This window comes from Capra hircus, chromosome 9, assembly GCF_001704415.2.
Source record: "Capra hircus breed San Clemente chromosome 9, ASM170441v1, whole genome shotgun sequence".
Classification (NCBI taxonomy): domain Eukaryota; kingdom Metazoa; phylum Chordata; class Mammalia; order Artiodactyla; family Bovidae; genus Capra; species Capra hircus.
Window position 1 is genome coordinate 26,218,829 of NC_030816.1, and position 12,207 is coordinate 26,231,035.

At 40.4% G+C, this 12,207-nt stretch overlaps 1 long non-coding RNA gene across 1 annotated transcript in view; it reads right to left on the reverse strand.

The window, feature by feature from the left end:
* LOC106502467 overlaps positions 1-12,207 on the reverse strand; it is a 54,592-nt gene that overhangs the window by 13,636 nt on the left and 28,749 nt on the right. The window lies entirely within an intron of this gene.

Here is a 12,207-nt window from a genome sequence, read left to right on the forward strand (position 1 = left end):
AGGTAGTGAAATGCAGAGAAGGCAATGGCACCTTACTCTAGTACTCTTGCCTGGCAAATCCCATAGACGGAGGAGCCTGGTAGGCTGCAGTCCATGGGGTCGCTGAGGGTTGGACACGACTGAGCGACTTCACTTTCAGTTTTCACATTCATGCACTGGAGAAGGAAATGGCAACCCACTCCAGTGTTCTTGCCTGGAGAATCCCAGGGACGGGGGAGCCTGGTGGGCTGCCGTCTCTGGGGTCGCACAGAGTCGGACACGACTGAAGTGACGCAGCAGCAGCAGCAGCAGCAGTGAAACTGCTATGCTTATGTGAGAAAATGGGTGGTTTGGCACATGCATGGGTGCACACATACCCACATATGTGGCCCGCTGTGTGTGCACTGCCTTATTTTAGGTGTGCTTTGTCCATGTGCTCACATGCTATTCACGCTAGGATCCATCCTCTTACACACCAAAAGAAACTTTACAAATTCTTTCTTTTCTTTCACTTTTGTTTATTGTGGAACCTGTGTTGCTCTTCCCTGAGTCTAAAGATATGGAGGGAGAGAAGGGACGTGCAGCTGGTGAAAACTGAAGATATTACTGGCAGTTCCGACAGATAAAATTTTGATTTCATTAACCCCCAAATATTCAGAAAGCAGTGGTAAAAGATGATTTATATTGTTTTTTTCAGGCAGGCTTCTCTGTTGCCAACATAGTAAACTAAAAATATAACTCATGTTTACCTGCTTTCTATGCTTGGTGCATGTAACGTGTTATAAATCAGAGATATTAAATAATATTTTGTTTTAAATTAGTATTCGGATGATATATTATGTGGGATCTAAAATAGGTATGTTTCAAAACCACAGAAAAGCTTTTTCAAAAGGAGAAAAGGAGTGCAAGCCCATTTTCTAAGCGTTCAAAATCAAACAACATTCAAAGGACCAGTTGAGAAGAGTCAGATCATCCCTAAAAGCCATGAACATAAATTCCATTGACATATTATGCGAAGACACTTGCCCTGCACTAGCTCGCATAAGCGACCTTAGAGAGAAGCTTATGCTCAACTAACGACACATTAGGAAGGAAAAAAAAAGTGTTCAATCGCTGCTGGTTGTCACGGCTTGTTGTGCGCCAAGAGGGCTGCTGGGAGGGGCTCCGACAGTCCCCCGGCGCTGTGTGTGGAGTTGGCGGGGAAGGGCCTCTGGGAAAGCTGAGGATGTGCACAGGATGAATAAATCATCTCTCTCAAGGTAATCCTGGGGAGGGCTTCCCCTCACAGAGTCATCAGCATCTGGCCTCTGCATGCAAATGTAAAATTAGAGCTTCATGTTGTCCTGAAATGGCAGCCCACGGAAAAGATCACCGCCAAACATGACAAGCAGAACTCGTGGGGGCGGCAGCAAGCAGCTCTGTATTGGCTGACAGACTTTTCCCCGCTTCCAGTGGTTTTTCATAAGATAAAAATGTTTTCACTAGTGATTTTTTTTTTTTTAACTATAAAGAATGGTAAAAGCGAGGGGGACACCAGGCAAAAATCCCCTAAAAGCACTGCAGGGACAGGGCCTGGACCTGAGGAGGGCAGGTGACTTTAAAAAGAAAGAAAAGGACAACTGGGAGCAGAGGATGGGACAAAGTCTGGAAAGCCAGAGAGCAGATGACAGAAGATTCTACAGCTGCTCACTGCAGCTGCTCTCATAGTCTCCTCTGCTTCAGAGACAAATGTGTTTAGAAATGAAAGGCAGGAGGCAGTGGGAAAAATGTGCCTTCCATTTCTAACCAACTGGAATATAATCTTCACAAAGCTCATCCTGTTCTCATGAGGAGGTTATTTTTAGGATTCAAATATAGGCAAAATACTAACCAGCAAACCGTACGTGCTTCTTAGCTGGAAGCACAATTGGGTACACTCAAATTATCAAGAACACATTGCAATTTCTAAGGACAAACTTGTAGTTGGGAGCCTTGAACGTTAGAAATGATAGCAATTTAGTAATATGATAGTTTATGGCCTTGCCTAACTGTTTCAGAACTCATAAAGTGCTTTGTCACATGTAACCTTAATTTTTATATGCTTTAGGCCACATGATGGCTTTAGGCCATTGTTTCTTCTTTTAAACCCAATACAAATAAGGAGAGTTGATCCCTCTACTCTGAGATGATTTCCAAGCACTCTGGATCCTGTTGAGCTCTATGCTATCCTGAGGAGTGGCTCCAGTTGACTTGAAATCCTATCCTGAGGAAATAAACACAGGGTTGGGAGGCGGCAAAGGGCAAGCCAACTCCACCCACCCCCATGTTTCCTTCAGGATCCCTAAGTGTCCTGAATGGTAGTTTTTACCTCCTTGATAGCTGAGCACATTTATGATCAGAAAAAGATGTTCTTCCAAAACATCAGCAACTGAGAGAAGTCACAAAAGAGGAAGAGAATGAAGAGTAACCTCAGAGTTGCTGGGCTATTTTACAGATTTAAAAAATATAATGAGCTCAAAAAACTTAGTCGTTTGTCTAACATCATACAGGCGAGTCAGAAGTCAAAGGTCTGTGAGACTAAAATTTCTACTTCAAGACAGCCTTGGAGATAGGAAGGGAAGGGAAGTGGAGAGTGTAGAATTCCCTAGAGCTCTCCCCTCTGAAGGTTCATCAAACGCAGACAGAGAATGCGTATCTCATTGACTGAAAAAAGGAGAAGCCATTTCTGAGGCTATATGCCTTCCTGGGGCAGCAGCACCCTCCTCCTGACTCCGGCTGGGCACTTGGAACCACGTAAGCTGCTCTGAGGCCTCCTGCCAGGCTGAGTCTGTGTAGGCCTAGAGCCAAGAGGTGCACCATCTCCCAGCTCAATTAGGCATGACACAAATCTGGAGGGACAGTGGTCCACAGAGCATGTTGTAGTCTAAGCAGCCTTAAGGATAACAAGCATGCCACTAAATGCAAAGCTCTGAGTTCTTTTTTCATTATTATTTTTATTGGAGTATAGTTGATTTTTACAATGCTGTTAGTTTCTGTGGTATAGCAAATTGAATCAGTTAGACACACACACATATCCACTCTTTTTAAGATTCTTTTCTCATATAGGTCATTACAGGGTACCGAATAGAGTTCCTTGTGCTCTACAGTAGGTTCTCATTCATTATCTTTTTTATATAGTAGGGGCAAAGCACTTTGTTCTGCTGAGACGTGTTCTAACCAACATGTTCAGAGAACTGAGATAATTTCAGCTGGCAATTCAACTAAGAGAATAACAATGTTGACCTCTAGCATGAGTCATATTCATCATCTGACCCCAGTCTGTTTAATCCTAAAATATTTCCCATAACTCCCCCAAATCTGTCTGTGCCAGGGACGAAGTTTCTTTGTTGTCCTGCCTGTCTCCCTCACTCCTGCCTTTGTGCCCCAGCTGCTACTGAATCCTCTAACACACCTTCACCTCCCCCGACCCAGCAAATCCTACTTTCGAGGTCCATCTCAACAGTCAACTTTTCTCTATTGAGTTTGCCTTGATAACTCCAGCCAGCAGTGGCCTCTAAAATCCTGAGCTGCTGTGACAAGTATCTCCAGTCTTCGTTTTCATATGGGTTATGTTCAACTTGGAACTTGACTGCGGTGCTCTGTAAACACCCCCATCCTCATCACCGAACTGTAAGCATCTTGAAGGCCAAGGCTCTGCTGACAAACTAAAATGACTGGCAAAGAGAGCACCACAGCAGTGATCTGACTCCTAGCTCTGAGTCTATTCTTTTGTTCACTTTGGATTTAAACCAGATGGAAACTGAAGAACACTGTCCTTTGAGACTCAACAAAATCGGCTCAAATCCTGTTCCTTTGTGCAGTGGGAGCCCTACATTCCTTCCTAACTGTCTGGGGGATTCTGGGAGGGAGTGGGGTAGTTTACAATTTCTTTTTCTAGTCACGTTTGGCTGCAAGTTCTTGCTTCTGTAGACTTACAGACTTCAGTGGCTGCAAGGAACATATTGCTATCCCTAAGACCAACATTTCCAGACATGGAACTCAGCTTCTTTTCTTGCTTCAATTAATGGACTGAAGCAGGAATGATGCCCACATGGGAGAAAAATCAGAAGTGAAGCATATGTGTCCTAGGTCTTCAAATATTGATGCCTCATTATGGGTACTATTTGCCTTTGAAGGTTTAGAAGAGAAATATAATACTTTGTATTAATCCTTCATTACATAGAGTAGGATGCAAGAAATTAACTTAGAATTTTTCTTTGCCATTTTCTAAGTGACTGATTTATTACTTCAGCTATAGTTCAGTTCAGTCACTCAGCCGTGTCCAACTCTTTCCAACCCCATGAATCGCATCATGCCAGGCCTCCCTGTCCATCACCAACTCCTGGAATTCACCCAAACTCATGTGCATCGAGTCGGTGATGCCATCCAGCCATCTCATCCTCTGTCGTCCCCTTCTCCTCTTGCCCCCAGTCCCTCCCAGCATCAGGGTCTTTTCCAACAAGTCAACTCTTCGCATGAGGTGGCCAGAGTACTGGAGTTTCAGCCTCAGCAACAGTCCTTTCAATGTACACTTCAGCCATAACCATGGAATAAATGAAAGCTGCTTCACTATCTTTCATGTAGGACAGCCTAGTAATTGCTAATTAAACATATACAGACTTTTGAAGTTTAATCATCATTTTACCTCAAATAGATACTCCTGTGTTTTCTGTTTCTTTGGCCCAAACAGGACGCTTCTAGTTGAGAGGGGGCCGTGTGAGTACAGACTCTGGTGTCAGGCTCTGTGGATTCAAATGTTCTCCCATTACTTACTAGTTATGTGACTTGATGGGTTTCCCAGATGGCTCAGCAGTAAAGAATCCACCTGCAATGCAGGAGCCACAAGGAGACACAGGTTGGATCCCTGGGTCAGGAAGATCCCCTGGAGAAGGGAATGGATACCCACTCCAGTATTCTTGCCTGGAGAATCCCACGGACAGAGGAGCCTGGTGGGCTTTGAGACTCCACAGGGTCTCAAAGAGTTGCTTCACAACTGAAGCAACTTAGCACAAACACACGCATGTGACTTAATAAACTACCTAACCTCTCAGTACCAAATGGGGCTAAGAATAGTACTTGGCTTGTATGGATTAAATAAATATGTGTAAACACATATTTGAACAATGTTTGACACATAGTAAACATTCAGGGGAGCAGGTTTATTTTCTTTTTCATTTGGTATCACATGGCTTTTGCGATATATGCCTTGTTAGGGGCTGAATTGTGTTCCTTCACATGCTGAAGCTCTAACCCCAAAGACCTTGAATGTGACTATATCTACTAGAGACAGGGCCTTTAAAGGGGTAATTAAGTCAAAATGGAGTCATTAATCCAAAATGACCAGAAGAGTAGGTTAGGACACAGAAAAATAGAGGGATGATCATGCGAGGATACAGAGAAGGCAGCCAGCCACCTGCGACCCAGGGAGAGAGGCATGAAAAGAAATCAAACTTGCCAACACCTTCATCTTGGACTTGGAGCCTCCAGAATAGTGAGAAAATAACCTTCTGTTGTTTAAGCTACACAGTCAGTGGTATTTTGTATGGCAGCCCTAACAAACTAATACATGTATCAAAATTAAATTTGGATAAAAAAGGTAAATCTGCTGAGAAACTAATGGTTTGTTGTTACATTTCTCACTACATTTCACTGATAGGATATCTTTAAGTTTTGACTTTTTGTGAGGCTGAAATCACAGTGGTTAGGAGCACTCTCGTCTCGGTTCTGTCACTTTCTAGCATGATCCTTTAGGCAAGCAAAGCCTAAAGACATATATAAGGGCTGTTGAAGCTTCACTACTTCATGGGTGTGTCAAGACTAAATGAGATAGTATGTACTACAGTGCCTGGTACACAAAAAATATGAAGTTAACACAATTCTGTCTATCTAGCTATCTGTCTAAATGTCCTCTGATGGTGGTACAGATGGGAGAGAGGAAAACATTTTCTCAGCACCTGACATTTTCTGATTTTTAAAAAACCAAATAAAAAAATCTGAGGTCCATACAAATTGTTTTCTCCAAGGTTTCAGAGAGTATGATGGAGCTAGGATTCACAGGAAGGTATGTCTAATTCCAAGATATATTCTCTTTCCACTATATCACATTACCTTTCCCATAAATTTTCTTAGGTTCTAGTATACTGTTCCCAAGACCTACCTAAACATGAGTATGTGTGTGTATACACACATTTGATGCATGGGGCAAGAGAACTAGGAAATTACATATTTTCAAGAGGTCTTCTCATATATGAAAGAAAAGCAAAAAAGAAAAAATAAAAATCCAACCTTTAGGTAGTAGTTCTAGCTTTGGTAACTCTACTGTCCTGTAATGAAGACATATGTGCTTTATATTCTCACATTGCAGTGTCCTGATTTGAACCAACAGGCTATGATTTCTAAAGGATTATAACTTGTGCTGCTATTGGACCAACCCCAATGTCTAATTTTAGTACAGGACTTGCTCTGGCAATATTTAGTCCTAGTTAAATAAGTGTGTGTTCTCAATTACTAAATGATAGTTCTCTGCTTCATTTTCTAACTTTTCTATTCTCCTCCACCCCCATCAGAGTCTCAGACCAGCTACCTGTGGAGTTATTTTAAGATACCCAAAAAGGCGTGGTCCAACTAGTTTCTTTAACGACAAAAAAACTCAGTAAAACAATAAGGTGATCACTTCTTGAATCATTTGGTTTTTACTAAATTGTTGTTGTTCAGCCGCTCAGTCGTGTCCAACTCTTTGCAACCCCATGGACTGCAGCATGCCAGGCTTCCCTGTTCTTCACTGAATTACTTCCCAGAAAATATTTAATTCCATCATGTGAGCAGTTAACTCATATTTATTTTTGTTAAAAATAGACTAGCTCGTAAAGATACCAATTTTTAAATGTTTCAATGTGAACGGCCACGTACACATTTCTACCACTTCAATTAAAAACAGAAGCCAAAGCTGGGAATGGGACTATTTTTCTAAGTGGAGTTAAGATGGTTGTGTGAACTACTTTGCTCTAGAAACAATTTTTGCTACTTCACTAGTATTGTACTATGACAGAAGCTTGTTTGCATGATATTTAGATACCTGGGTTTGAAATGTGAAAACCTCTATGTTCAAAAACTCATTAATCCAGTAGAAATAGTTTAAATGCTTACTGTAAATCACAGTGCAAATCTGCAAGACAATTAATGGTATTGTCATTGTCAATAGAATGAAGAGCAAAAGGCTGAAAACTGTTTTTTAAAAAAATCTTCTCATCAAAAAGAATACAGACAGAGCATAGTCTGAGGCAAACAGGGAGGCAAAAAAGCTTATTCTGCTCCTTTTGCCCAATTTCAAGGGTAGTAACCATGTTATTACTAGTAACCATGTTAGGTCACCAAAGTTATGTCCAAGGGTCTGAAAATGCATATGTTCTCCAAAACCAGTTTGAAGGTTGCTGCATAAGGAAGAGGTTGGAAACCACTGCCTCAACCTCCCTTTGACTTTCTTTCTTCTGTGTCTTCAGGAAGGGATGAATAAGAAATTCATGGAGAAGAATTCAAAGTGGAAATGGAGATGAGAGTAAAGCAGTATTGATGCCATTGTCACTAACCAGAAGTAGTAGAATGGAGCAGTTAGAATGCTGTTTCTCCTTTGTTCTATGCTAACTTAAGTACTGAGTTACAATGCCCTCAAAGAATACAGCCACTATATGGACAGTGACTATTCACCTGGATTTCTGTGATTTGAGGTCCCTCAAAATGACTGGAATGGCTTCTAAATAAAACAGGCTATTCCATTACATTATTTCTTAAATTAAGTCAGTACCAAATTGAAAAAGAATCGGTAGAATTTCCAGTCAGGTGGCATATTGAATTCATGCTTCAGTTCATCCTGTATGCTTTAAACGCATGGTAATGCAGATAAAATAGAAAAAGAAAGCCAAAGGTCATTGCTGGTCTCAAAAAAATGAGATAAACATCTTTGCGCACTAGAAACACAACAGAAATGCAAAGCAGTGAGCTGAGCTAAAGCTGCAGCCCATCAAGGCCCGGGCCTTGAAACAGCTGTTGGCAATGGGAAATTCAGCTCTGGTGGAACACCAAGGCTAAAACACTTTGGTCAAGACAGAGACCAAAGCTAGCATTGTTCTGAAAGCCAGGAACTGGAACACACCAGCCATCCTGGTTTCTCCAGGACATTCTCTGCCTTACCAGTGAAAATCCTGAGTTTCAGGAAATATCTTTGTTCTGGGTAACCAGTGATGATTAGTCACCTAACTTTTCCCAGCCCCATGAAAGGGAGCTGGATACAACTGCTGCCAGTATATTGCCTGGAGCTGTGGATTTATCAGAAGTAGTGGACCCAAGAAAGCAAAAGGACCAAAAAAAAAAAAAAAAAAAAAAAAAATCATTACAGCAAATGAACTGAGATACCAGCTGGCTCAGTTACTAGATTAGACATATTCCTAACATTGATAAGGAGCAGGAACCCTCTACAGCCATCTTAAGATCTTGTTTCTGGACTGGAGCATGGGATGGAGATAAAGGCAGATGAAAATACTCATTACATTAGAGATGGGAGTAAGAAAGAATAACGGAAATATCTCCCACTCAGTGACTGTGCACATCAAAATCCCAAAACACATAAAGAAGTTAATGCTAAAAGAAGATAGTTGTGCAATGATGGAGTAACTAGTACCAGACTAGATCTCCTGGTTTAAAAAAATTATAAAAATAAAAACATATATATATATATATATATATATATATATATATATATATATATAAAAAACAATTGTCAGAAGTTGAACAGGCTGCATAGGACTCTGTTCCTTGGGAAGAGAAAACAAACGAATAGAGTTCTCAAATGCCCCAGCTTTCTGCCTGGAGGTTCTTTGTGAATTGACATTATGAAGAAAGAGAATTCAAGCAGAGCACAGCGGTTTTGCTGAATTAAAGAGAGACTGGAACTCTGGAAGTAAATGCAGTTTGAGAAGCAGAGTACCAGGGAGGAGAGAGGTGTGCAGAGACAGAGTTCCAGAAATCTGCACAAGGGTCATCTCAAGTGTTTGTTTGAATATTAAGATGCACATGTATAAGACAGGACCCCATCAGTTCATAAGGCCAGGCAAAACAACTGGGAGAAGAACAACTCTCAGAGGAAAAACTCCTGGGGATGTGAGACTCAAGCAATGCTTTCATGGAGATGGTAAGCATTTAAATTCCAACCAGTAGAGAGACCTCTTGAACATGAGAGTTTTCGGTAAAAGACAATCTTCCATGGCATTTTTGCATATCTTGTAACAATTTTGTCCCAGACTACCTTTCCAAGGAAATTTGTATATCCAGTAGCCTTTTGATCGGAGAAGGCAATGGCAACCCACTCCAGTACTCTTGCCTGGAGAACCCCATGGGCGGAGGAGCCTGATAGGCTGCAGTCCGTGGGGTCATGAAGAGTTGGACACGACTGAGCGACTTCATTTTCACTTTCATGCACTGGGGAAGGAAATGGCAACCCACTCCAGTGTTCTTGCCTGGAGAATCCCAGGGACGGGGGAGCCTGGTGGGCTGCTGTCTATGGGGTTGCACAGAGTCAGACATGACTGAAGTGACTTAGCAGCAGCAGTGTCACCCTCCAGGACAAAGCGTTGCTTTGTTTCCTGACCAGGAAAATAGAGAGAATGGCTCCTTCCAGGGCAAAGTTTGGACAGATTTGCTAGCAGCTATAAGTTGAGAGGTTCCTAAGCTCAGGATTCCTCAGCTGTGATCCAGATCCACAGTGTGTGACATTCAACTTGGATCCAGTCTGCAATGCCAGCATGATGTTCAGGGACCAAGGGAAACAAATGAGAATATGAAATTTAGGATGCCTGCTGTGCTATAATAAAGTCCTTTGTCTCTGACCAAGGAGTCTTATGTCTTCTGCTAGAATCCAGGCTACTTTTGTAGGCTTGCAAGTAGGGTAAAATCTCAGACCCTGACTAGTCCCTGACTGACAGCATGTAATAGAGACTCTTTGGTGACTCCATGAACTGTAGACCACCAGGCTCCTCGCCCACGTGATTTCCCAGACAAGAATACTGGAGGGGGTTGCCATTTCCTTCCCCAGGGGATCGTCCCATCCCAGGCATTGAACCTGTGCTTCCCGCGTCTCCTGCACTGGCCGGCAGTTCTTTACCGCTTGGCCAGCAGGGAAGCCCAAAATAATTACTACCTGGCTCTTTAAAGGAAAATTTTTAACTCCTTCTGCTTTAGAACCATCTTAACAAAACTTTAAAACAAGACTTGAAAGGATCAAGCTGATCTGAAAGTAAATTAACTGCCTGCTGAAACAAAATACTGTCAAAAAGGAAGACAAGAAAGTCTAGAAACTCAATAGTACGGTTCAGCACCAAGAGAAAATTAGGAGACACATAAAGAAGAAAGGAAATGAAACTCATAACTAGGATAAAATCAGTCTACTAGAATAGAAAAGGATTTTAAAATAGACCGTATAAATATGTTAAAGCATATAATGAAAAACAGGAAATAATTTGGAAACAAGTAAAGTATCTAAATAGAGACACTAAAAGTTTTGAAAATCTTATATAATTTCTAGAGTTGAAAAATTACATTATTTGAAAGAAAAATTTCATTGCGAGGTCTTAACAGCAGCAGATCACTGTGGAAGATCAGTGAACCTGGAAAAGAGACAATGGGAATTATACAACCTGAAGCGCTGGGGAGAGATACAAAAAGGACAGAGCCCCAGTGAATTGCGGAACAACATCAAGGAGTATAATTCAAAAGTAGAAGAAAGAGACTGGCAGAAAAAAATATTTGAAGAAATGATGATTGAAATATTCCCACAATAGATGAGAACCATTAACTCATAGATTGAAGAAATGCAATAAACCCTGAGAGGGATAAACACAGGATCATCACACCAAGGAACATCATAATTAAGTTGCCATAAACCAATGATAAAGAGAAAATCTTAAAAGCAGTCAGAGGGGAAAAAAAAGATACATTGCATAGAGGGGAACAGAGATAAGAATGATTACCAATTTTTCATCAGAAAGAAAGTAAGCCAGAAGACAAGTGTTGAAAGCAAACAGACATGCAAATAAAAACATCATCAACTTGGAATTCTTTATACAGAAAATGTTACTTTAAAAATGAAAACAAAAGAAAGAGCCTTCCTGACAGAAGTGAGAGAATCTGTCACCAGCAGACCTGGACTGTACCAGATGGAAAAGTGATTGCACACAAGGAATGAACACTGGAAATTATATATATACACACACATACATATATATATATATATATATATAAATATAAAAATAAAATAAATTTTAGGGAATTCCCTGGTGGTCCCATGGTTAGGGCTTTGTGTTTTCACTGCCAGTGCCTGGGTTCAATGCCTGTTTGGGGAACTAAGATACCACAAGCTGTGTGGTGGAGCCAAAAAATAAAATAAATTTTAAAAAGACTATTGACTGTGTAAAACAAAATATTTAGAGTGTATTGTGGATGTATAAAATACATATAGAAGTACAACATCTGGCAACAAAAACACAAAGTATTGGAAGGGAGAAATGGAAATACACTATTATAAGGTGAGTAGTATAATATTATTTGAAGGTAGATTGCAGTAAGTTAAAGACATGTGTTGTAACCCTTAAAAAGCTAAAACACAGCCATAACTAATAAACAATAGAGATGATAAAATGATTTAAAATAGCCAAACATCTCAAAAGAATGCAGGAAAAGAAGAAAAAAGAACCTGGAATAGATGGCATAAGTAGAAAGCAAACAGCAAGAGAGCAGACTTCAACCACCCATATCAATAATTACAGTAGCCGTAAATGGACTAGGCACATCTCATTAAAAGGCAGAGAAATCTGACTGGATAATAAAGCAAGGCCTAACTATATACTGTATATGAGAAACACATTTTAAACACAGAGATAGATTAAAAGGATTTAAAAAGATACACAATATGAACACTAATTATAAGAAAACTGAAATGGCTATATTAACATTAAACAAAGTAGACTTTAGAGGGACAAAGAATATTACCAAAAATAAAGAGGGATATTTCATAATAATAAAAGAGTCAATCATTAGAAACATTTATGACAATTCTAAATATGCATTCAGCTAATAATAGAGCTTTAAAATAAAAGAAATAAAAACTAATTCAAACAAAGGGACATATAGACAAATTCACAATGACAGAGATTTCAGCCCTTC